Source organism: Camponotus vicinus, unplaced genomic scaffold, assembly GCF_025532165.1.
Source record: "Camponotus vicinus isolate PSW18456_S1 unplaced genomic scaffold, iyCamVici1.0 SCAF_5, whole genome shotgun sequence".
Taxonomy (NCBI): Eukaryota; Metazoa; Arthropoda; class Insecta; order Hymenoptera; family Formicidae; genus Camponotus; species Camponotus vicinus.
The window spans coordinates 14,206,970-14,232,020 of NW_028141977.1; the positions used below are offsets into that span (position 1 = coordinate 14,206,970).

Below are 25,051 nucleotides of genomic sequence, written 5' to 3' on the forward strand. Positions count from 1 at the left end.
TTCATAGTAAAATTGCTTTAAAAAATTTTAAATGGCAAAATGATATATATATATATAAAAGGGAAAAATAAAACAAGAGAGAAATAAGGGACAGATTATACCGAATGCAGAGTCAAAATTCATGAAGTTACAAAGAGACTCTTTTTTTTCGTAAAGGGAAAGAACGGAGCGATCTCGAATCCGTCGATCGCCAGTTTGTTAGTCGAAGCAGTCGCTTAGAAAGTTAAGCGATCGTTAAGAAAATTAAAACCATAATTTTATAGCATTTTTCTCACAGAGAAATACAAAAAGTATCGAGGCCTATCACTTTTTATTTGCGTCATGTAATCGTAATTTTTTTTAATCGTATTACAAAAATTTCAAAGGCGTCGTGGAGAATTGTGGCGATCACTGTTATTAAGCGAGGAGATATCAGTGATTAGATCCAATAAGCCGGAAATTAGTGAACGTCCTATTGGTACACGGACCCAAACATATAAGGAGACTGTCTTGAAGCTCATGAAATTGATAAAACTCCGACTGTCATCGCGTAAGTATTGTATAAAATCTGCACAAACAGAGGAAGAATATCAAAGCATCGGAATTTGAACTCAAGATCTCTCACTCACAGAGCAATTTCTCTGCCACTGAGCTACTTTGAAAGATAATTTCGCGCTCTCGTTTTTATTACTTACAATAAATTTCCGAGTATCGTCGTGTATATATGTATATACAGGATAGTACCGGGCTCCCACGAGACCTTCTCGATGGTGCGATCACGCGTGGCGTAACGAGCAATTTTATCGCTACAAGAGGGATTATGAGGCTGGCGTCTTCTCGCGAAGATTAGGCGGCGAGCAGAGTAAAGCGGAATAAAGAGAGAGAAAGAGAGAGAGAGAGAGAGAGAGAGAAAGGGAGAAAAGCAGCGGTATTTTCGCGAGGGTGGCGGCGGCGCGATATAACTCGTGTGGTGGATAGGAACGCATTTACGGGCCCCGTGGAGCGACGCCCCCGAGTTATCCACGAAAGTCGAGTTAGCGCGCGACGGGCCCCTCCGCTTGTAGCTTGTTATCTTATTGTATTGTTAGCGCGGAACGAAAGAGAGAAAAAGACTGAGAGAGAGAGAGAGAGAGAGAGAGAGAAATCCGCCGTCTTGAAGCAGGTTTCTCCTCCCCCCACACTCTTCCCTTCTGTGCTGCTCCTTTGTACGGACTCTCGTCCTGCTTCGTCATCGGTATTTCTCTCTCCCTCTCTCTATTCATCTTTCTTCCGACGTCTCTTGCATCGCGCGTTCGACCCTCTTCTCTTGCCCTTCTCTGCTTCGACTCGTACTCTTTTCACTGCGCGCTCGGTGAATCACCGAACTCGCCTGTAAATCGTCCACGAGAGGCCACCATTCTGAAACCCCTCGAAATCTTGTAGAATTTTATCAGCGCGTTGTTCCGTCGCTCTTCTGCGACAAACGCATATTGTTGTAAACCTACGGTATTTCTGCAAGGCAGTATATGTATACACATATGTCAGGCTATAATTTACATAACTGTATCATCTTGCCAATAAAGTTATACTGTTGTATCACAATATATTATTTATATATAATAAATTAATATTATGTTCTTTTGAAAATCTCATCAGAATTTAAAATTTGAAAACTTCTACAATATTACTTTTCAAACGAGAGATAAATTTAAATATTATTATTAATAATTCAAATTTTTATACGTTTTAAATAAATATCACATTTTCTATGTATTTCTCTACATCTGTTATTCTCGTTAGAAATATGTAAATTCTTGGGTAAAATATGTTTCTTGTTTAAAACAAAACTATTTAAATAATTATTTTTAATAATTTGTAGTTGCCTATCATTGCTTGTAAGTTTCAACGAACATAATATCGTGCGATCGCGAAAAAACCGTAATCAAAACAAGGAGAACGAGATAGAGAGGACACCGTTCAGATTAGCGGGTAAAACTGGTTCTGTTAGGCCACGACTTCCGCCGACTCGCACACACTTTCTCTCTCTTTCTCTCTCTCTTCTCCTTCTTCATCCTGATATTTTCTTCGACTGGAGTCTCCGCGCTTGTGTAACTTGGCGCTGCCAAGTGCGTTCGCAGCATTTCTGAGCGCCGATGTCAACGATGTTACCGGATCACTCTCTCGTACGCAAAACGGAAGAAAAAAAGAGATAGGACAAGAAAGAGAAAGAATGTCTATATATATGCGTGCGTACGAGAGCGTGTGCGTGTGTGTTGCGAGAGACGGATACGCGTAGCGCTGGTAGAACGAGAGGAGGCGAACCGTCTTCATTATGCTAATGCCGTGCAACTACAGCTGACCGTGGCCAAAAATAGATGTAGATATCGTGGGATGCTGAGTCGAATTCCCCGAGGGGGTTTTTACACTCTTCTTCTTTCATTCGGCCACTCTTCCTTTCTCTTTCTCTCCCTCTCCCCAACTATTTCTTTGCGCTCGTCTCGCCTCTCGATATCGCTCTGCGTTACGCTTGTTCCTGGATTCGAGCTACATCCCGGCAGAATAAAATGGTGCCTAGGGTGTAGATCGAATCGCTGTTTCCCTATTCGTGCTATACGTTGTCGAAAATCTCCCTCTCGTTGCGTCTCTCAATTCCTCCCCGTCTCTTCCTTCCTGTCGCCACGATCCCTTTTTCTTTTTTCGTGCGTAGAAGATGCGTTCATTACTCGACTATTCTCCCGAACGTTTCCATGGAATATTTTATCCTTGTAACAGGCCCGGTGTTACTGTGATAGCGTTTGCTTCAAGAGGGTAGCAACGATGCAGAATGGAATCGTTGACAATATCATTCTTTTATAGAATAACCAACACAGTTATAGTTCGATTCCATCAAAAATTGCATGTTTATAAGTTGCCTACTCTTTCATGTTAATTAATTTGTTACATTTATGCCAATCATAAATATATGTATATATAATACTTAATTAATAATAAATAAATAGTAATAGTAATATGGAATGTTGAATGATTGCTTCAATGCACCTTGCATATAATGCATTTGTAGTATAGCGAAAAAAAATTTATTGTATCGTTTGGCAAAATGAAAATAAACTGATTCTTTAGCATATTTTTCTTGCAAATTTTTTACAGAATTGTGCTGTTGCCTACGGTTGTATTTAGCCTATGCGTTCCAGGACAACATTGTTATCTCGAGCAGCGCATACGCATCGACGTGTAATGAGTTACTAATATGTATCACAACATGTCGCATGCATAATGCGACATGTTGCGATACATATAAAATCTTATTTACATGAAATGGGAAATACGTTAATCGGTTAGAATTGTTGGATATTAGGACATTATACACTTTTGATTAATATGATAAAAAGTGAATAATTTTAAGCGTATATGTATTTTTTGAAGAAAAAGAAAAAGAGAGAAAGAAAGATTGTAAAGATATATTTATCAGACACACGTCAAATTTTTATATCGATATTAAAACTTTAATTTCATTACATTTCTATTCTCGCATGACACAACGATGTGTTTAAAAATATTTCTCTATAAAATCCGAGTTAATTTAATGTTGCGAATAATACACGATTTTATTAAATAAAATTAAACTAAACGTATCCTTATAGATACGATCGTCGCACTTTCTTGAAGTGGTTGAAAACGGGTCACCAAGTATAATTCTGACACGTGGCTTTACAATAGAGCGTGCGTTTTAAAATCGATGCCCCTGCTTAACTTTCCAACACAAACTACAGCATCACATGACACGTGACGACACGCGATCGCGTCATGCAATAGCACAAATATTGAAGCAATAATTTTTTAATAAGTATTGATATCGCAAATCTATTTTAGATTGAAATCTTATATTTTTTTGTACAACGTAAAATATTCACGCAAATTTGTAAATCGCATCACACTCATAAGTCACACTGCGAGGGAACGTATCTATGCCCACGAGAGATTCGATATATCCTACTTGCAATTTACTGCCTCTCTTCCTAGTGTTGTATCAACATGCAGCTTATATTGAATAACAGGTATCGATGTGGATAATATTATCAGGCATCGGTGACAAAGCTTAGATATCTCGATAATATCAAAATACCATAAGCGTTTGTATCTCTGGCAAATGTATTCGAAACGAAATGCGTGGGAAATGAGGGTAAAAGAAAGAAAAAGAGAAAAAGATGGTAGCCGGCTGGCTGCAAAGGAGAAACGGAAAGAAAAAAGCGTAACGCGGCGAGTCAGCAGTTTTTGTTAAAAATTTATTCGGTTCGACTTCATGAAAAATATCACCTCGTACCCCCCGTTTCTCGTTGTTTCGTGTCACACCTCGGCGGCTACCTTTGTCCCTTCCATTTTCCCTCCGTTTTTCTCTTTTTCTTATCTCACGTCTCCCGACCTATTCTCTCCTCTCTCTCCCACGATCTATTTCTTTGCCATCTATATTTTCTCTTTTTCGCTTTTATACGCTTGTACGTGCCTTGCCTTGCATAGATCGTCCAATTCGCTATTCATTTTTCAGTGTTACGATGCGAGGCTTTCCGGCATGTGACGGAAACCAAACAATTTCGCGTTTCGCGATTATGCGATATTACAATTAATTTACACCCAATTTATAGAAAAAAACGCGTGTATTTAATAGTGCGTTTTACATCGAATTATAATTTTCGAGCAATACTTCCATCTATAATTTTTAATTTCTTCATCTAAATTTCAATTTATCCGATATCAATTTAACAATAAGCAAATTCAAAGGAAAAGTTGAAACACATGTTTAATTGGTTTGTCTCAATTCTAAAAGATTTTCTGTATCTATAAATATTAAGAAATAAATTTTTATTTAACTTTGTATAATTATTTTATTTTCTTTTTAAATTTTTATTTAATTTTGTATAATTATTTTCTTTTTGGTTCAATCAAATTTTATTTCATTGATAAAACATAAAGAGATATTATTATATTGTAATACAAAAAAGATTGTTGAATAATTTTATATTTTTTAATTTTTATCTTTTCTATAAATTTATTCCAAAATAAATTAAAATTGAATTTTAAAGCTCTCTCTTCAGGAATTAAATGTGGGATATTTACTCAAGTACGCGCAGATTATCGAAGTTCAAGAAATTGCAATCGTTTCGACTAAATTACGATAAACATAAAAAGTGCGGACAAAACGGAAGGTGAATTTTCGTGCAGACATGTACTTCCGCTCCTATAGCTTGGTATATGGGTTTTGAAAATGGAAAGTGTATTTATCTCAAGGTAGACGTAGCTGGGCTTATCAGAGTCAGCGACGCAGGAATGGCGCGTTTCCGCTTCCGCTGCGATATCGAAACTCACTCAAGAAAGAGTTTCGCACCGGAGATACTCACCAGATGTAACACGAAAGCAAATAGACGTTCCTCCGATTGTAACAACGAGCTGAGATTAGAAATTTCGCGAAGCATGACAGTCATTTACGTGCTTCATTTCCATTTTCTTGCGAAATTTCTCTCTCCTTAATTATCAAACGTTCCCATTTATCGATTAGAAAGAGGCATGCTGATGCTCTGCCTATATTAATTAATATATTAGCAGACTATTAATTACTACTCTGCGATATTAAAAGTCTTGATAATTAAATTTTAAATAAAAATTATCAAATAATAAAACAAATCTTTTTAACCATAAACATTCTTAAACATAAAATTTCGTTATATTTATATGACAATATATTGACCAAGATATGGTAATTATTAAAAAAATCGATTTTAAATTAATCACACGATCTATCATTAAAATTAATATTACGATCGTTTTCGTTATAGCATTCCACGACACATTGTACGAAAAGAATAATAGAACGAAATATATTCCATGTCACCGGGTTAAAGGACAGATGTAAAAGCCGATACGCGAGAGTTCACATGCAAAGGAAGCACGGAGTGATCCATTAGAGTCAGGCAGCCAGCGTCTGCTTTCACTGCGCTTTAGATCGACAGGACGAGACCGGCACCGAATCAAGATGAACCGTGGATAGAGTGCGGCCGATCTCTGTTGCGACATCGCGACTACGATAATCGTGACATGCAAACAAGGCACGTGTGAAAGATACTGACGTTGTTGTGTGTGTATGCAAGAGGTGCCAACTCAAATAATACGCCGTAGTTATCTGGTTCGATATCGGACTCGAAGAATCTTTCTCCAGCTTTGTACGAGACACAGGATATCGTGGACACGCAGGATATTTGCGTGGGCTGTCATTTAACACCTCCACATTTTTCTCCTCCATTTTCAATCTGTTATTTTTTCATCAATTTACTTATGAAACTATTTCAGAGATAAAAGAAATATTTCGCAAATTTTGATATATATTTTTATATAAATTTTTGATATATATTTTGATGTATATTTTTATGTCGGTTTGACAATTTATATAAATATATTTTAGTTTTTTTAACGCTTTATTGCTTCTCGTTGATCAATTTAATTTGCTTTATTCTTTATTTATACTATAAAAAGATTGTGATTCAGAAAAAAAACTTTCGCTTACCTTCAGTTAGCCAGTAGAATCGGGTCCATAATAGCTGGTAGTCTCTAGGACTCGTTGATTGAGTGCCACTTGCCTTCAATATTTGTTGTTGACACAATTTTGATCCCACCTACGCATACAGAGATATACATTTGTTGAATCGCAAGAATTAAAAATCTTAAGTTCAACGAATAAAAATTCATTGGATTTATTGAGCTTTTCATATTTTATGATATAACATACGATGACGAAAATATCATAGATAATAAAAAAAATAATAAAAGAAAAAAATTTATTTTCAAACATTAGATTTTTTTACAAAATTATTCGTTTAAATAAAATTCAATAATTATCTAATAATTTTCATAAACGTGTATTTGTATACGCATAAATACAAATTTGAAATTCTTTGTTAAGACAAAATTGTAGTACCTAGATAGTAGGCAAGTCTTTGCATAGAAAACTAGCAACTTTGCCGGCATTCAACGTGTTAACACTTAAGTAGTTCTATGAATTTTCATGAGTTGCATATTCATGATGTCATTTATTTTATAATATTATGTATCGTACAGAGTCGCGCAGTATATTTAAAGAAATTTAAACAACTAAATCAAATAAAAACGAAGGAAAACCAATCGACTGTATCTAGATTTATGAACGTTAAGGTTAGGTTCGACGCAATTTTTCAACATACTGAAATATATTTTATATCGCGACATTAAAATACGATCGATAATAAGCTTCCTTGTTTATTAAATCGATTAAATAATTGAGATCAAGTCAGAGTATAACTTACCGCTTTTTGTACGCGGATTTTTCATCATTTAAAGAGGAAGCTTCCTTCTTCGTGTTCTCAGATACTTTCAACCTAAAGACATTAATGTTTCGCTCGGTCGTTTTATATATCACGCGTTTGCGAGAGGAGATTTCATTGAACCAATCAAGCGTTGGAGATGATATTCCAGCGAGGATCGGATGTGAATCGGAAGGTTTTTCGAAGCGTCGCGTTAAACCACACGCGAATACCGCAGAGCGAGATTACAGAACGGATAGAGAGATCTAACAATGTCGACGCGACGTTACGTCGCGCGTTTCGCGTATATGCCCCCTCCCTCCTCCCCCCGCCGACGACTCGGTTTCGAAATTCGTGCGGGGAGGACAGTTGCAGGAAATCCGAGAGCGCGCGAATTATCCGATCGAATTTCGGAGTCAATAAAGCGACCCGCCGGAATTCGGTCGAGTGTCGCGTTCGTTCATCGAGCGGGCATCGGAGTCGAGTCGAGTCGAATTCGATTTCGAACGCACTCAGACCTCGCGACGTCTCTCTGCCGTGCTTTCCACGCGCGAATATAAAATCTCTCTACGAGAATCTTTTTTCCCGCTGCGCGCTTAAACCATCTCGGCATCGGTATAAAGAATTTCCCTTCTTCACGCGCGCATTCTTCGCTATGTTCCCGCTTTCGGACTTTATCGCTCTTTCTCTCTCTCTCTCTCTTTTTCTCTCGCTTTTGTTTGCGCTCTTTTTCGCGCGCGCGGCGAAACAAGATTACTCCGCGACGTACAGTGCGCGCACACGCCAAGTTCTCTCTCCTTCGTGGTGTTGGTAGTGGCGGAAGGAAGAAGATCGCGAGAGATGCCCGAGAAAGACGCCACGAGCGGCGGCGAGAAGGAGAGAGAAAGAGAGGACGAGCGACTGAGCCCCTCCACCCGCGCGAACGGCGAGGCGAGCGTGATAGTCAGCAGGCGATGCGCGACCAAATCTAACCTAACCTAACCCCATTGCCGGTTCTCCAGCGAGATGAGCGAGCGAGCGGACAGGCTGGGTCGTCAGGCGGCGAGAACGGGACGAGGATGGAGTTACGGTCATATGGGAAACGAGAGGATGCGGAAGGGGAAGGAAGGGAAAACGCGGGCATGCGCGTCGAGGCGGTTTATCGAGCCGCGGAGAGGGGCGGTCGGTGGCCTCGTCGTCGTCGTTTGGGAGGTGGTGGTGGTGATGGTGGTGGTGGTGGCGGTGGCGGCGACGGCGGTGGTGGCGACGTGGTACCGCGCGAGCGAGCGAGCGAGACGGCGCGAGTCGCTGGGGCGCGGGCGGGAGAAAGAGGGCGAAAGCGAAAGGAAGAGGGGAGACACATCGGTGCAGCGGGAGAGAACAGGGGAGGAAAAAAGACATATCCGTGATAGGCGCGAGCGAGAGAGATACCTCGAGAGCGAGACGAGAGATTCGGGTCGGAAGGAGAGAGGAAACGCGTAGCAGCGGGAGGACAAGGAAGGAGAGAAGCGGAGTTATCCGGTAGGCGCGAGCGAGAGCTTTGGATAGAGAGAAAAAGGGACGAAGGAAAAGGGACGGAACGTACCGTAGCGGGTGGATATCCAGCGAAGTGAGCGAGATGCTCCGATGCGATGGAGAACGTTGGAATGCGGCGGGACGATGAGAGAGAGACGCGTGTGCGCGCGAGCGAGACGCCGCGATAACCTAGCGCGGGAGCGAGACGGACCGACGGACCGCGAACCGCGAGGGAGGGAGGGGAGAGTCGCGAGACGCGCGATGGAGGGGAGGCTCGCTGGAGCCGTAGAGGGGGGAGAGAGGGGCGCTGCCGTCGGGCAGTCGCTGTCGCGCCAGGCCCCCGCTAGCGGCTAGCAAGCAAGCAGTCGCAATCCCGTCGCCTAACCAGCATCGCTCGCCTTACCTCTTCACCCTCTCTCAAAAAAAAATCGCATCGAGGCTTCCGTCAGCTGCATTTGTAATACACACCCGTTTCCGTTCAAGCGCCGGTTGTATATCAACGACGTCGTCGTGTTTGCCGTCGCCCCCGACGTACGTCGCCATTGCCGTAGCCGCCACCGCCACCGCCGCCGCCGCTGCCGCCGCCGCCGCCGCCGCCGTCGTTGCTGCTGCTGCCGCCGCCGCCGCCGCAGCTGCTGCCGTCGCTGCCGTCGCTACCGCTGTTATTGCCGTCGTCATCGTCGCGACACGTAGTACGTCGCCGCCGTCGTCGTCGTCGTCCTCGTCGTCACCCACGCTGTCGTCGTTGCCGTCGCCGTCGTCGTCGCCGTCGCCGTGTTGCCGCAACGTTCGTCCAGGTCGCGCGTGCCTCGCCGTCAGCGGCTCGTACCGACGTTCAAACCCCGTTGAAGTTTGACATTTCCGGCTCGTCGGAAACGCATCGCGCGCGCCAGAGAGAGAAAGTAGCGAGAAAAGGAAGAGCGAGAAAGTGAACAACGCGAGAGAAGACAGGAAAGAAGAGAGAGAGAGAAAGTTGCAGCGCGCGCGAAATTGAGAAAAAAGCCGAGAGAGCTCGTGTGATCGGGGAAAGCTGATTATGAGTTGGAACGTTGGTGCAACGACGGTTCAGCAAACGCGAACCGGCTAACGCGCGCGCGAGAGAGAGAGAGAGAGAGAGAGAGCGAGAACGGTCGTTTTTTTCATTCGTGATACAACTCGCACGGATACCGTAACATACCGTCGTCCGTGCACGCGTCGTGTTCGTGAAAAGTACAACCGGGATTTTGCAGTAAAGTGTGCGATAAAGATATACGAGTCCCCAGAGACACGCAGTTTTCGGAACAGTGGTGTTCGATACATCCTCGCGGGATACAAGTGGCCGGCAGGAGAAGTTTTTATTTGGTGTTTTTTTTTTGTTCATTGGTGACGAAAGATCCCGAAGAGAGAAAGAGTTATCTAGGACGATTCCCGTGTCAAGGTGACCGACAACATCGCGGCAACATCGTGCCTATCGAATCTACTGCGTGTTCCAGAGCAAGGTAAATACGAAAGAGTTTCCCATTTGTGGTTTACTACGTAATAGGCACCTGTCTATGTTTCTCGATGCGTGTGCGTATGTGTGCGTGTGTGCGCGCGTGACGGATGCTGTGGGTGTGACGCGTTCGGTCGTAAATACGAGAGAATAAAAAGGCGATTCGCAGGATGAGTAAGATCTCGCGATAGATGACATCTTCCGCGTGGGTGCCGCGTATATGGTATCGTTCGCTTTTATGCGAATAGTAACGTGTATGTATATTTTACGAATACACGCACGAATATGCGTCGCGCGCGCGAGATGACGTCACGCGGTTCGAGGCGCGTTTCTACGTCGCGACTGTCTCGTCCGAAACTCTTTCTATTCGCGATCCATCGGTAAGTTTAGTAAAGAATTGAAGGGCTGAATTAAGTTAGATTGGGTACGCGATAATCTCGTAGTTAATATCTTGCGAATTTTGCGCAAGCACGTTTCTGACACGGTAAATATTAATGTCACGTCGAATCGCGAGTGCAACTAATGAGAATACGAGTCTTAAGATGCAAGTTACTTACCGAATGGATATATCTTTACTGCCGATAGATGCTCGGAGAAGTGTGTCGAAGAAGAAATTTTAATTTCTATCCGCGAAAGTATGATGTTGCGACAACTAATTATTGTTTTTTTTTTAATATTCGTTAAAAGGGATTAACTGAATAAAGAATCGTTAGATGAAACGTCAGTCGATTCCGAACTCTTCTTATTATATACATGTTACTGTCAGGATTATCTAATATAACACTTTCACGATTAAAGCGATCTAAATCCGTCCAAGAGTCCGTTTTAATTTTACTCCGATTTTACTTTACTCCCATTTTCATATAAACTTATTTGCAAAGTTAGGTTTCAAATTGAAATCTAAAAGTCAAATGTGAAATTGCAAGTCGAAAATACATCGCAATTGCTCTTTATATTCGTATCAAATACGTATTTTTAATCAAGTATATATAACTGTTTTTGGAAGTTAAACGTATCCAATTGTGTATTTGCATCGCAAATACTATTAAAAGAATACGATGATATTTATGAATTTGATTGAATGATTTTTATCTCGACAGTTTGACACTTTTCATATCGAGTCACAGTTAAATGTTAAATGTTAAACCATCAATACACGCAGAAAATATATTAATGTTGAAGAATGATTAATTGAGAGCAAATAGAAAATAATGTATGAAAAAGAGAAGAAATAATATTTAATTGCGTAATATCTCTGAAACACATTGTATAAGCAAAATGTGCACGTATGAAAATACACACACACACGCGTGCGCTTATAATTTATTTCGACCTCAAAAAATAATATTGTGAATTATTTCGCGAGTGTCACTTCTCGCTTTTGCACGATATCGATTGGTTGTCGATTTTGTGACCGTTTACATTTAATTTCGATCGAATGATTTGCATCAAACATTTATACGTAGACCGAGAATCTCGAATATATAAATCTTAAATTAATATAAATGGCGAGAGAGAGTAAAAAGGCATCAAAGAAAGGAACGTGATTTAAAAACAAAAAGGTCTAGTGCGTCTGAAATTACGCGATATAGAAAGTATCGCGCTTGCAGTCTGTAATTTCAAGCGCGTGAAATCGAGATATATATCCTGTTAAAGAGAGTGTCGAGGGGGCCGGGGACAGGCGCGCGTCCCGTCTGAAGTTAGTCGCTCACGAGCTTCAGATTGGTGGACAAATGGGAGCGCGGCTGCTCGAGTTTTCGTCGTCAGCTCGCCAACGATTATCGTTATCGCGCTCGCCGGTGAATTATCGCCGCGATAACCGCGTTTCGAAATTCACGTTCGCCTCACGTGTCTCGTTCCCTCTCGTTCGCTCGCTCGTTCGTTCGTTCTCGTCGCGATACCATCGTCGCGCTTCATTTGTTCGTTGGCGATCGCGCCGAAACGCCGTAAGTAACCTAAAACCTTCGCGTTGGATTCCGCGAATGTCGTGTCTTCGAGGCGATTCCGCGAATTCGCATCGACCGAAGGTGCCTGCACGTGCTCCCCGATACTTCGTGGACTTGTGTTGAAAAAAGATATCGCACGCTTGCGAGTTTGTTAAGGCCGCGTGAGACGCATCGTGTCTGGAAGACTGAAATAGTGATCGAAACTTGGTCGAAATTGTTAAAAGGCTCGACAGTGTCGACAGTTTTAAGTTGCAGTTGGAAACGACGTTCAAAGTATGTATGATTTCGTTATCGCAACGGTTGCTCTTCAAAGCAGCGCTTTGAAGGCTTCCATAATCTTTGTTGTTGACAGGTTGTTCATTAATTACACTTTTCCGCGTTAGCTACTCTTTTTCATGTTTCATTTTTTTTAATTTTTTTAATTTTTTTTTAAATTTTTTTAATTAATTTTAATTTTTGTTTTTAAACTGTATATGCGTTCGCGTTTTCAAATGAGAAAGAAGGAACAAGATAGAAACATGTATAAGTTAAATGAAATTGAAACAAACGTCTTTTAATTGGATCTTTTTTATCAGATAAAACTTTTATTCGTAAATTGCGATAATTTTAAAATCATTTTTTTAGAATATTTAGTTTAAAAATGTTTCTTTATTGTTTTATTTATTAGCTGCAAGATATGCATTTTGCTCTAATGTATATGTATATATGTATACACCTATATATACATATATATATATAATTATTACGCAAGTTTTTATTTCTCTTTATTAAATTATTTCTCTAAATTAATCATGTTTTCGATGAATCATTACGACAATTGACAATACGTTCTAATCGATAGTGAGTCATTATTGCGATTATAACGATTACAATATTACACGGTATTAATTTGCGAGAATTATCAATAAATATATAGTATTTCATTTATTTTCTCATTTATGTTTAATTGCCCGCCAATTTCGCCAATTAACTTAAATGGATTTTGAGAATGCGGATTTATAAAGCAAATTTCAAACTTAAACATTTCTGTGTGCAGGTCGAACAAACGATGACGAATAAATATCAATAGAAAAACATTATTTAAAAGGTTAATAAAATTTGTGTGTACAAATTTTTATAAGGTTAAAAATTAAACAATTTAATGTAATTAACGCTTTTTTCATCTTCATTCGTTGATATTCGTTGAGACTTATTTGTGATCGTACCTGCTCGTTCGCTTGATCTTGATCCGGGCTTCACACGCGAGTTGCCGTGAAACGTGTATATTTCGTCCGACCAGGCGCGGGCAAAAGTCAAAATTACAAGGGACGCGAATATATTCAGGTGCCCTTCTTGCTCATTCGAAATCCCGGGATTCAGGGATTCGTTTTTACAGCCCCGGGATTTGATCAGTCGCGCGCGATATTTACACCACGTGTGCGCGCGCGTTTACATCGCGTATCGTGTCTCCGATCGGATCGCATTTCTCTCGTGCAATCGACGCGCTGCGCCGTATTTCTTTTTTTTTTTTTTTTTTTACATGATGTAACGCGAGTGGATAATTTTCACGCTGGGGGGGAAGAGGGGGAGGCGAAAGAGAAGAAGGAGAAGAAAGAGATAACCGCGCGTAAATCCGCCGTTCTGCTTCCGACGCGCATCCGCGTCGCACAAACGCATCAAATTACAGTACCTTCCGATGGGCGTGTCCCACTGACATTCCGACCTCGCCGTCTTTCATCCTATTGAAGGCTTTTCTTCCTCTTCGTGCCTGCCGCGGTGGGACCCTTTTTCTAGCGCCGGCGTTTAGTCGGCGGTTTCCACGTGTTTACAGTACCCGTAGGAAGTCGCACCTACCTACCGAAGGTCCGACGCCCGAAGGTCTTTACAACGATACCCGTGTAATCGATACGTTTTTCACAATGAGACTTGGGTGACTTTACTAGGATGTTTCGCCGCAGGTATAACAGTTGTGACAAACGATCATAATGATGTGACATAATCGTTAGCTTGATTGACAGGTGTTTCCTATTTTCGATTTTACACAAACATCTAAATACATATATTTGTTATATATATTATTTTTAATATGATTAAAATTATTTAAACATATACATATATGTTTAAATTATTATACAGGGTGAGTCAAAAGTATGTTTTAAAAATTTGTGAGCGTGTTCCTGGATAAAAAGGAAGAACAAATATTCATATGAACATATGGTCGCAAATGCTTTGTTGTCGAGATAATGGACATAAATCAGCAGTATCAAATAATGCTTTATTTGAACGTTTACAATTTTGTTATTGTTGTTTATAAGAGATGTTCAAATAAAGCATTATTTGATACTGCTGATTTATGTCCATTATCTCGACAACAAAGCATTTGCGACCATATGTTCATATGAACATTTAGTCCTTTTTATCCAGGAACACGCTCACAAATTTTTAAAACATACTTTTGACTCACCCTGTATATTGTATTAATATATTATATACTATATTTATTTATACTTTATATGTATAATTTTTAATATAACAATCATTTTATGAAAAAATATAAAAAGTTTTCATCTATTAAAATTTGAATTAATTATAGAAGTCTAGAAATAAAAGATCCATTTTCTGTTAATTTTTGTTTATTTAAAATCTGGGCGGTCAGTGTTTTTTTTTTAGAGTAATTTTTTGTAATTATTAACATTTATAATTGATATTTATAATTTTTTTTAAACACATGACAAAACACCACGAAATATTCGAGGAAAATAAAATCGACATCGTTATTTTTAAAAAGATGATATTGTACGCGATTTTAATAAAGGAAAGGAATAATCTTAATAGTCATTGTGTTATTTAAACGAACACATTGCCAGCATTAATTTATTACGCGTTCTTTTTATATTCATTCATATGTATATGTGACTTTAATTTCTCATCTCTCATTCGAGTGCTATCAATTCATGTTATGTAGCTCCGCACACCGGAAGTTTACGTCATCCGGGAAGTACAGTGAATTCCGTGTAACAATCCGATACATTCGCATTTATGGCTTGCTCTTTCGAAATTCGATCGAAGGTCGCAGAATGTAATTTCATAATGCCGGGTATGGGTCACAATTTATGCAGGTTGTGCCCAGAACTACACAACGAATTAGTGAGTGTTCTTGTGCATTTTTTTTCTGTCGCATCATCGTGAAGAATTATCTCGTGACATCATCGTTGACGGCTATATAGATATGTATGAGATTGAAGCCGTCTGTTTTATATGGTCTATGACGTAACGTATGCGAAACTATCTCAGGCAGAATGCCCGCAGATTTCGAGATCTTTGTATAATTTTCCGGTTTTCGACTAATAATAATTGAAACTCGTATTTTGCAAACGGCAAAAATATCTCACTTTCCTATTTGCTTGTCGCGATTCGTGTTTCTCGTGACTATAAAAATAAGATAAATTATCTCGGTATCTTAAAGTTATATAACAATACTATTTTTCTTCGATTATTTATCTTTGCTCGCAATTCATGTATGATATTACGTGTCATCTTTTTATTGAAAATTTCTCTTACACAATCTTTCTAAATTGTAGGTATAAAAGATGAATTTTTTTATAAAGGTTTTACGGAATTAAAAATTTAAATTAAAGAGAATATAATACGCATATTCTGCGAGTATAATTCATACATATAAAGACAAATAATTTTATTAATAGAAGGATGTCCAAATAAAATACTAAAAATTTCTAAAAATAGAATTATGAAAAATTCTCGTTACTATAATCTTGTGTGCGCATATATTTTTATTCTAGATAAAATGTAATATGTATAGATTTGCATTTCTAGAAAGATCACTTTAGGACTTAACTTTAAAACTTTAAGTATTTTGCGCATAGAGCAGTATCTTTTTAAATTATTTTCAGGTATTATCTTGCACAATCCTTTTAACGTTGTTCTAATATGGATGCATATAAGGTTTAATTTAGATTAAAAAACTTGAAACATTCCGACTAAATTATGCTATAAATAAATAATTTCATCACCGAACTCATAGACATTTTAAAGCCCAGAAAAATAATGAAAATGAAGTAGAGAAAAAGTATCACTATTTACTCTTTAGTTTTATCTATTTATATATCTATTTTGGAAAAATATTTTTTTCTTAAATAATCCTTGAAATAAATTTTCCTGCGTATATATTAATTGATACACTATTGATTATCCTTTTATAAAATTTAATTAAATATAAATTGTATTCGGAAAGATTAACGTTCGACTAGAAAGTTTTCTAAAATATTACGAATTATCAGCGGTAAATTGCTTTATATAATAAACTTGTAAGCTTCTAAAATGACGTTTTGGAGTAATATAATCGTGCCAATCCGTCGGCGGTCGACACAGTGAACTTATCGACGGTTATGCGATCGATAATTCGGAAAGGACGCATTCAGCCTTCTCCACCTTTGCCAGCAACTCTCGTTCTAGAGAAGCGTTGGAGCAATTGATCAATCTCGAAAGATAGATGGAAAGATACGTGTATAAAAGCGAGATATATTGTAAAATGCGGTAGTACATCGTTAGTATAAATGCATTTATTTGCAATGATTCTTGTTTTGCTTTAATCAAAATTGCGCACATTTAATTGGACATTTGATTATATAAAATTCAAAATTAAAAGATGTCGAGAAGAATTAAGCTGAAGGGGTGAAAATTTGATTAGACAATTTTGTGTCTCAGTTAATTACAAATGGAATTTGTCTTGACGGAAACTCAATTTCGTTAATTAAATTACGAGAACTGATAAGTAGCCGTAATCGAATTTTGGTTACGAAGAGCTACTCGAAGTGAGGAAATACAATCGATTGCCGATTGTTTTACAGTACGCATTAATCCTTTGCGGGAAAAGAGATTCGAGGAGAAGGGTGACGGGTGCATATTCATGGTGACGTAATTTGAGCACATAATGTTGAGTTGTCGCGCCTGAAAGCGTAGCAACTCTAAGTGCACAGAGCATCACCTTTGCGGCATCTTAATCGTAAACTTGGCAACGTATTCTGTTCAGCCTTGCACCGTAATGGTAAATCTAAGTTTACCATTTCTCTTAAAACGTCTCTTTAAATTTCCCAGATTTATACATAAATGAAAAATTTCCATATATTTGTTGTAATTTATTATTATAAATTTATTGTTTCGTAAGCAACGTATTCTATAGTAGAATTGAAAAGATTTGTAAGTTTTGAAATATCTCTCATATATGTATTTTATCTTAGTTTGTTTTTTTAAATATAACTCAGCATTATTTTTCAATTTAAAAAGTTTAGAATTTTATGATCGATATGAGAAGGGAGGCGAGTTAAACTTAATATTGAAACTTTACTACGTAAAAGTATACAATATCTTGTAATGTTGATGCATATGATTCAAGAAGAAAGTTTCTGTTATTCAATGATTCAAAGCATTTCAATGTAAATAATTGATAGGTATAAAAGTGTACAAGAGGTTATTACAAAATTATAGTTGTTAAAATTACATATTTATAGAACATGCTCTGATATATCTTTTATTCAATATTATATTCCAGATATTACTTAACGTAACTAAGTTTCGTTGCCAGAAAGTTTATTCAATGACACTTGGATAATATCTGATAGTATCGATACAAAGTATCAAGCATTTCTAGACGCGCGCATGCTGCCTATCGGGGTGTGCCTCGTTTTAATTTTAGTCCCATGACAGGCTGCGTTCACGTGAGGAACAGGCGGGTGGCGTTGACCCGCCGGCATAACCTACAAATATTTTTCCCCTCTGCCCCTACTGCGCCCCACCCTGCTTCCCTTCCATCGGTCGGTCCTTTCTCTTTCTCGCTCACCTCGGGCGATACATCAACGTAAATCCACGGGCGTTCTTGCGTTCCCCTTTTTTGGATGCTCGAACGAACTCGCAGTCTCGCTTGTAACCTCTCTCTTCTCCCCCTTACACCACTCTTTTCGTCTCTGTCCGCCCCTCTTCTTGTCGTGGCCTGTTAACCTTCCCTTCTCTTCTTCGCGATCTGGTACGATTGGGATTTCATAGCCGATACTGCTCCAGCGTGCAGCATTTCGCAAGAGCATTTATTTGAGGCGTATTCATTCAATAAATCCCGTGATAATCTCATGCAAATAAATCTTATGATTTTTCGCTGAAAATAAAAGTTACACAATGATGGTTTTAAACATACTTTATTCAAAAATTGGATCTAAGAAAATCTAAGAAAAATTCATATTGAAAGAGAAAAAGATGATATTAATGAATTCAAAGTGCAAATCATATAAAATTAAGGTACAGGAACGAAAAGGAAATAAAAAAATAATCCGAGTGTATTCCTGCGCAAAATTGTGAGCTATTTTTCCATTCATAAAAGAAATAAAAGTTACGTAATCGATCTTTGATTGTACTTTCGAATAACAAAAATGATTAGAAATTCTATTTTATTCGCAATGAAATGAGTCGATTTCTAATGAGGTTGTACAATTCAAAAACATTCAGAAATGACTCAGACATTTAAAATTCAGTGAATTTCCAATAGAGAAATAATGAAAACAGCAAACTACACCTTATTATCTGTCTGTATCACGTATAAAAACATCCTTATTTAACATTTATATGTAAATCATAATTATTTACGCGTGAACTAGCTTATTGTGCATTCAGAAGCCTTCATACATGTATTATTTCATTAATAATTAATGCAAACAAATATATAATTAAATTAGCGGGAATCTATGTTCATAGAATCTATATTCATGTGCTAAATAGTTAAACAAACAATCGCGAATATCGGAGCAAACGCGAGATTTTGTCGATAGATGTTTCTCTATTTGCCTTTCTCCTTCTTTCTCTCTCGTTTTCTCTCAATAATAGCATAATTTTTTCAGAACAGTTCTTGATAACGATCCCGGTTTTCGGATTCGCAGCTTGGTTGCGCGGTAATGACCGCGTTTTCGCGCCAATTCGTGCGGCTCGCCGATAGCGCGTTCGTTGGCGCAGAATTTGATCTCGCGGGAACGATAAATATTCAAGGGCATTGCTCTTTCCCTTCGCATCCTATTCCGAGGAATTCCATGGCGCGGGAGAGAGAAAGAGAAAGAGAGAGGGAGAGAGCGAGAGTATGCATTTTGCGCGGCATGACAACGCGCTCGTAGCGCGGCCGACTTGCCGACAATGAGTCGGAATGAATGATTTGCAAGCGTTGAAATGCATGAACGAGCAGCCAGAGCGCAACGTCCGATTGGACGGCGAACAACCCCCGTCGCGCACCCGCAATCGCGCGCCCCCTCGCGAATTTATGGCTTCAAAGCGGCCCGACGCATCCACCGCGCCTCGTCAAATTGCTTTTGAGCGGTTTTTTAACCCCTCGCTCTCTCACACGCGACCAATTTCGCCTTCTAATTGCACTTCACCCACCGATATGTCAAGCGTTCTTCATCGAAGGAATCTGGCTGATCCGATCGTTTTCTTGAGAATTTTTGATAGAGCCGAAAAATGATACACATGCGTAGACTTTGCTTTTTTTACCGATCACAGTTAATGTTAGATATCGGTATTATTAAGGCAGTTATAAATGGAATATATGAACAGAAGGTTGATTACCTTTATATCAAGCATTTTCTGCATATTTGTGTAATATGTAATTGCATCAATTTTTATTTTAACTGTACATTTTTAATTTTATTTAACATATCGTACATTGATTTAATTATATATTTTAATTTGTTAAATTTATTATTAATTTTATAAAATTTTGTATTTTCGAATTATTAATAAAACGTTATCGAGCTTTATTTAACTTTATAAATATTTCGCTACGTATATATACATATTTATTAATTTAAAGAGAAATTTATATTTCTATGGCACTTTTTGAAATATACGTACTGATTCAAAACGCAAAATTATCTACCATTCATTCTCGATATTCCGCTTATGTCTTGACGGTTTTAATAAATGAAATTCCACTACATTTCAGAATAATTCGCATCAATAAACCGGCTCGAGGGTAGCTTTCCTCTGAAACATATGCGTTATTTTTTAATGCGAGTACTCGTGGAAAATGCTGGTTGTACTGGTTCTGATCTCGTGCACGGTGCGCTTTTAGCCCGAAAACGCCGCGCATGGAGAGGCTCGTTGGGACGAAAAATATTCTTCGTATAATTGCACGCAACCATTTGCGTGCGATGGAAGCCACGGGCATGTGGAAAACGGACTTGCTGAAAATGATACTGCGACACGACGCGATGTTGCTCCTAATGTAATGAAAATTGGCGACTGAACGTTGAATATTTTTCTCCTCACCTCCACTTCTTCATACAATTTGGAATTTTTTTTAACAACAACATGCGGGATCTTCCTCTTCCGTGGTTATATTATTTGTATTCCCCTAAGATTAGAACGTACGAGTATGTTCGTGTCGGCCAAAGTTATGCTTACGTTAGCGTTATATTTACCTCGGTATTCGCTTGAGAGAATTAATATTGCTTACGAAAGACTCCCATAGAACGATGTACATCTCTTTTATGCAACGTTTCTTTTATGCTTGATTTTTTTTTATATAAACGTATCAGGCAAAATTCTTGATGAAAATATCTACTCGATTCTCCTTCGTAAATTGGATGGAAAATTAGATATAAAGATCATGTTGACAATCTTGTCATGTGACAATCTTGTGGCAAATTAAAGATTGCATAGTAATATTAAAATAAAATCTTAACGAGAAAATTTAAACAAAATTATTAATATTATCAAAAAGCTGCTTATAATTTTCATAAATTAACTCAGTTAATTTATTAAAGACTATTTCAACACAGTTTGTATCGCGTATCCTTGATACCCCTATATTATCACAACTTTGATGGTCCAAACTCAGTATCGCGTGCGAAGTTTCGTTGGATTAAAGTTGGAACGCGTTCAAACGATGGCTCGAAGCGCAGTGATAATTTCTCGGGTATTTTACGAAATATGTTCTCTCGTCGTGGAATCTCGGCAGATGCGGCAAATTTGTTGGTCCATAGATACTTAAATGTCGAAAGTGTGAACGTAAAGCCAGGGCGTTGTGCATTTTGCACCACCCTGTTCGAGCCGATGCTCGGCGGCGAATCGGCGATCGATATCGCCATTGTTTTCTATTCGGTTGATAATGCGCCTCGGCTTTATACGCATGGTGATCTCGCTTTAGCGCATACTTCCCCATTGTGCGTCCGCGTTTCTCAAACATAAAATTTTATAAAATCGAGCCACGTGAGACGCGCGCATAAGAGGTACCTAAGGGAATACGCTAGAATTTTTAAAATTCCTTACAAAACTTAAAAAAATACAAACTCTGAAGTTCTGCATATTATAACTATTTTTTTGTAACTATACGGTATATTTACATTAAAATTACATTTCCTAATTTATCCAATTATTCAACGCTCCTTTTACATGATATTGCACATGTTAACGCAAGAAATACAGAAGAGTTTAAAAATAGAGTTTTCCGGATAAGAAAATATGCTTACACGGAACATGTAATTACTTGAGCTATAAACAGCTGGTGACTGAAGCGATACGACTTGCTAATTTTAAAATTCTTGCTATTGAAAAGATAATTATCGTATCCCAAAATGCAATATATCTGAAGACACAACGATTTTTTTTACTTTTACTGATTCTTGATTCGATCTTTCACGCTTAAAAACAAGCTAACACGTATTGCACGCGTTGCAATTTAAAGTATTCTCCGCGTGAATTATCTCATTGAATTATCTCATTCGCGTTTGCGAATGTAAATATGAAAATGTAAATAATATAGCTTACACGTAATACCTTTTGCCCTGCTAAATTGCTTACTTTTCAGCGAAACGTAACTGCGGCGTAATGCACATAACGCAACTTATGTTGGCATAAATTTCAGGCGTTTAATTCTTCGTTTGTTTCGCTCGTTGCTTCACATGGTTTTCGCGCCACTATGTCGTGTTTATACTAATAAACTTTTCTGAAAAATCAAGTCACATTAACAACTGAAACGTTGAGCTTGATGTGAACCGTTGAATAATAAAACGTTGGATTATAAAAGTAATTTTGGTTAATTAACTTCGATTAAAATGAGGTTTTTCTAGGTCGTAGTCTTATTTTAAGAAACGTTCTACTTTTAGCAAAATTTAGATTATGAATTCTACGGTGAATTTTGTATTGATTTTCCGTCAGAGTGATTATTTAATAGGCGATCATTAGTCGCGTCACCTTTTCCGTTTTTTAGCACGTGGCATCGATAAGAAAATCTCGAGTTTTCAATTGCTTAAAAAGATAACGAAATTAAAGAGATAGTCATTCATCGATGTACTTTTTATATGTACTTTTTTACCCTCTTTAAGTAGCGAAAATTCGCGAAACAGCGATTATACGACGCGCGAAATGGCGTCTAATTGCGCCCGGCATGAAATAGCGATTCGCGTAATTCGAAAGCGGGGGAGGAGGGAGAGGGAGACGGGCAGGCGGGCTTGTTACAAAACAAATTGCATCCTGCGAGCTCGCGCAGCCAGCCGGTTATTATCCAGGCGCGATACAGGCTGCAGCCGAATGTCAATTACTTCTTGCGCCCGCTCGCGCGCTACTTTGTTCGACCGGTAACTTCCTTAATGAACGGAATTCGGCTGGTGCGCTCCGACTGGGCAGGCGGATGTGTTTCCGGTCTTCCTCGGCAACTTCCCCGACAGCGTGCTGATGTGGAAGGGTGGATTCTCTCTATCCGCTCGTGGGCGCGCAAGAAAGTCGTGCTTCCCACTTCGCGAATTCTTTTTCTGGGGTTTTCTATACGTACCTATTAAAAGGACGAATTGGAAGGATCCATTGGCATGCAAAGAAAAGTTCAAGAGCGAAAAATAGTGGTATTGGGACGTATGTGAATTTATATCGGGATGACGCTTTCGTTAGCAGACGCGGCACGTGTCTTATTTTTATGACGACGCATGTATTTTAAACCCTTTTAAAAAGATCCACTTACTACTGTCCGTGGCATCGAGGTTTCGCTCAGATTTACGTTGCTTCGCGGAAAAGTTCTCGAGAGCCTCTTTTGTCGAGTATTTTTTTGCGACTCACTCTTTCTTTCTCTCTCTCTCTCTCTACTTTGCTATTCTGCTTCAGAAACACTGTCGATCGATGATTGTATCTATGTAAAAAGAATTGCATAAATTATTTAATTTAGCTTCGCTTTTATTATCTACTTAGCAACGAGATGAATATTCAAATTTATGAAATTATATGAATAAATGAACTCATATGTCAATCAAGCGCGTATGTATGAAATCTTTTTGCTGTCATATTTTCCACTTGACATGCATATTTAACACGAACATTTATGATGTACGTTAAATGAAACGTTTTAGAATTATGTGAAAAGTTACAAACTTGGAAATTAAAATTTTTTCTGACAGAGGATATTTTGGAATCGTGATTATTATTATGCGAATTTATACGAATGTAACTTACGTGGCAATATAAGAGAAATGTTCTTCCTCGACACACATTTTCTCTGCTATATTTTAGATTAAAATTGAGTTTAAACATTTAACGGAGCAGTCAATTTCCAGTTCGAATATTAGAAAATAGAAAGGATACATTAGAAACCTACACACGAACGTTATGCGTGGCAATTATCAGGGTCGCATTAAAGGCGCGACTAAAGGAGCACCGCTTGTATCCAGACACGAGAAAGAAATACGATAATATCGAAAACATAGTTTGCTCCTTCGGTACATACCTAAAATCCTTTTAGCTAATTTAATCGGACCTAATTCCATTACACAGCCGGCAGCAACCCTTAAGCCCGGTCGTTCCCATTGTTTCATTCCGTTAATTTCGCTCCTCTTTTTTACTTTACTCCCGGTCTTGCGCACAAAGGGAAACCTATCGAGTGAACGAGCGTGCACATGCACACATGCACGCGTGCGGAGCTGCACGTGCTCGCTCGTACGGTCTGGGTAATCAGGCGCAATCTATCGGAAATGTTAAAAATCATTTTTTCTACCTCATCGCTCTTTGTTCTCCCCTCCTTCTCTTTCCCGCGCACTCCTACGTGCCTTTATTCGCGTCTCTCTCGTTCTCGTGAATTCATCTTCTATCGATCGAATCGCCGGCTCGTTCTCTCTTTCTCTCTGTCTTTGTCGGCGTATCGTCGATGGATTTGTCCAATCGACCGCAATCACGTATCCAACGTTGTATTATGATGGCTTCGTTATAAATGGACCGTCTGACAAATAAAAGCTCGCAATGAGAAAACCGCGTGTCTGGTTAATATCCGCTCTGTCGCCGTTTTCACAAATCTGCACGAGATTTATCCTTTTTTTTTTGTTATTTACTTTGTACTTGGTCTGAAATGCTGCGTGTAAAACATAATATGTATGCTAAAAATTAAATAATTATAAATTAAATATAATTTTAATAATAAATTTATTTTTTTAATGTACTTTAATTTTTCCTCTTTTCTTTTTTAATCACGAAAATTAAATTTTTTGCTCAACGATGTGAGTGTTGAATACATAAATCCATAACATCTTACATTCAAATCAGTTTTCGATAAATTTTATATTATCAAGATATTTTGATACTTGGGAAATTTAAAAAAAAACGGAGTTATTAGATTTTAAAAATTGTTAAATTGCAGCACATATACATAATACATAAATAATGACATATATTTTGACAAATGGGAATAAAAGAATAAAAGAGATCTCAGGGATATTCAGCGCGCGTCAACATGTTCTTGATTAGAGAAAGATTGAGTTAGCTACAAGTATTTTCAAGATGGAGAGGGAGAGAGATAAAAATCTGTTATCTCTTAGGAATCTTCGATGTTCTAATTCGATTTGCGTCGTGCA

At 38.5% G+C, this 25,051-nt stretch overlaps 1 protein-coding gene and 1 long non-coding RNA gene across 20 annotated transcripts in view; one reads left to right on the forward strand and one right to left on the reverse strand.

Annotated features, from left to right (window-relative positions):
* LOC145972467 (uncharacterized) overlaps positions 1-8,942 on the reverse strand; it is a 32,027-nt gene extending 23,085 nt beyond the window's left edge. Inside the window, exons 1-2 of the long non-coding RNA XR_014439175.1 lie at positions 7,287-8,942; positions 6,512-6,620 (exon numbers count right to left, since the gene is read on the reverse strand). This is a non-coding gene — a long non-coding RNA (uncharacterized LOC145972467). The remainder of the gene's footprint in view (positions 1-6,511; positions 6,621-7,286) is intronic.
* A 143-nt stretch (positions 8,943-9,085) lies between these two features.
* Positions 9,086-25,051, forward strand: part of LOC145972463 (protein muscleblind) — a 374,150-nt gene continuing 358,184 nt past the window's right edge. For 9 of the 19 annotated variants that reach the window (XM_083101106.1, XM_083101107.1, XM_083101111.1 and 6 more), the window contains exon 1: positions 9,091-10,255. The gene's annotated coding sequence lies outside the window, so the exon portion shown is untranslated. Of the gene's footprint in view, positions 10,256-11,965; positions 12,468-25,051 lie in introns of those variants that run through there. The other 10 variants (XR_014439170.1, XM_083101113.1, XM_083101114.1 and 7 more) reach the window with 5 other exon arrangements.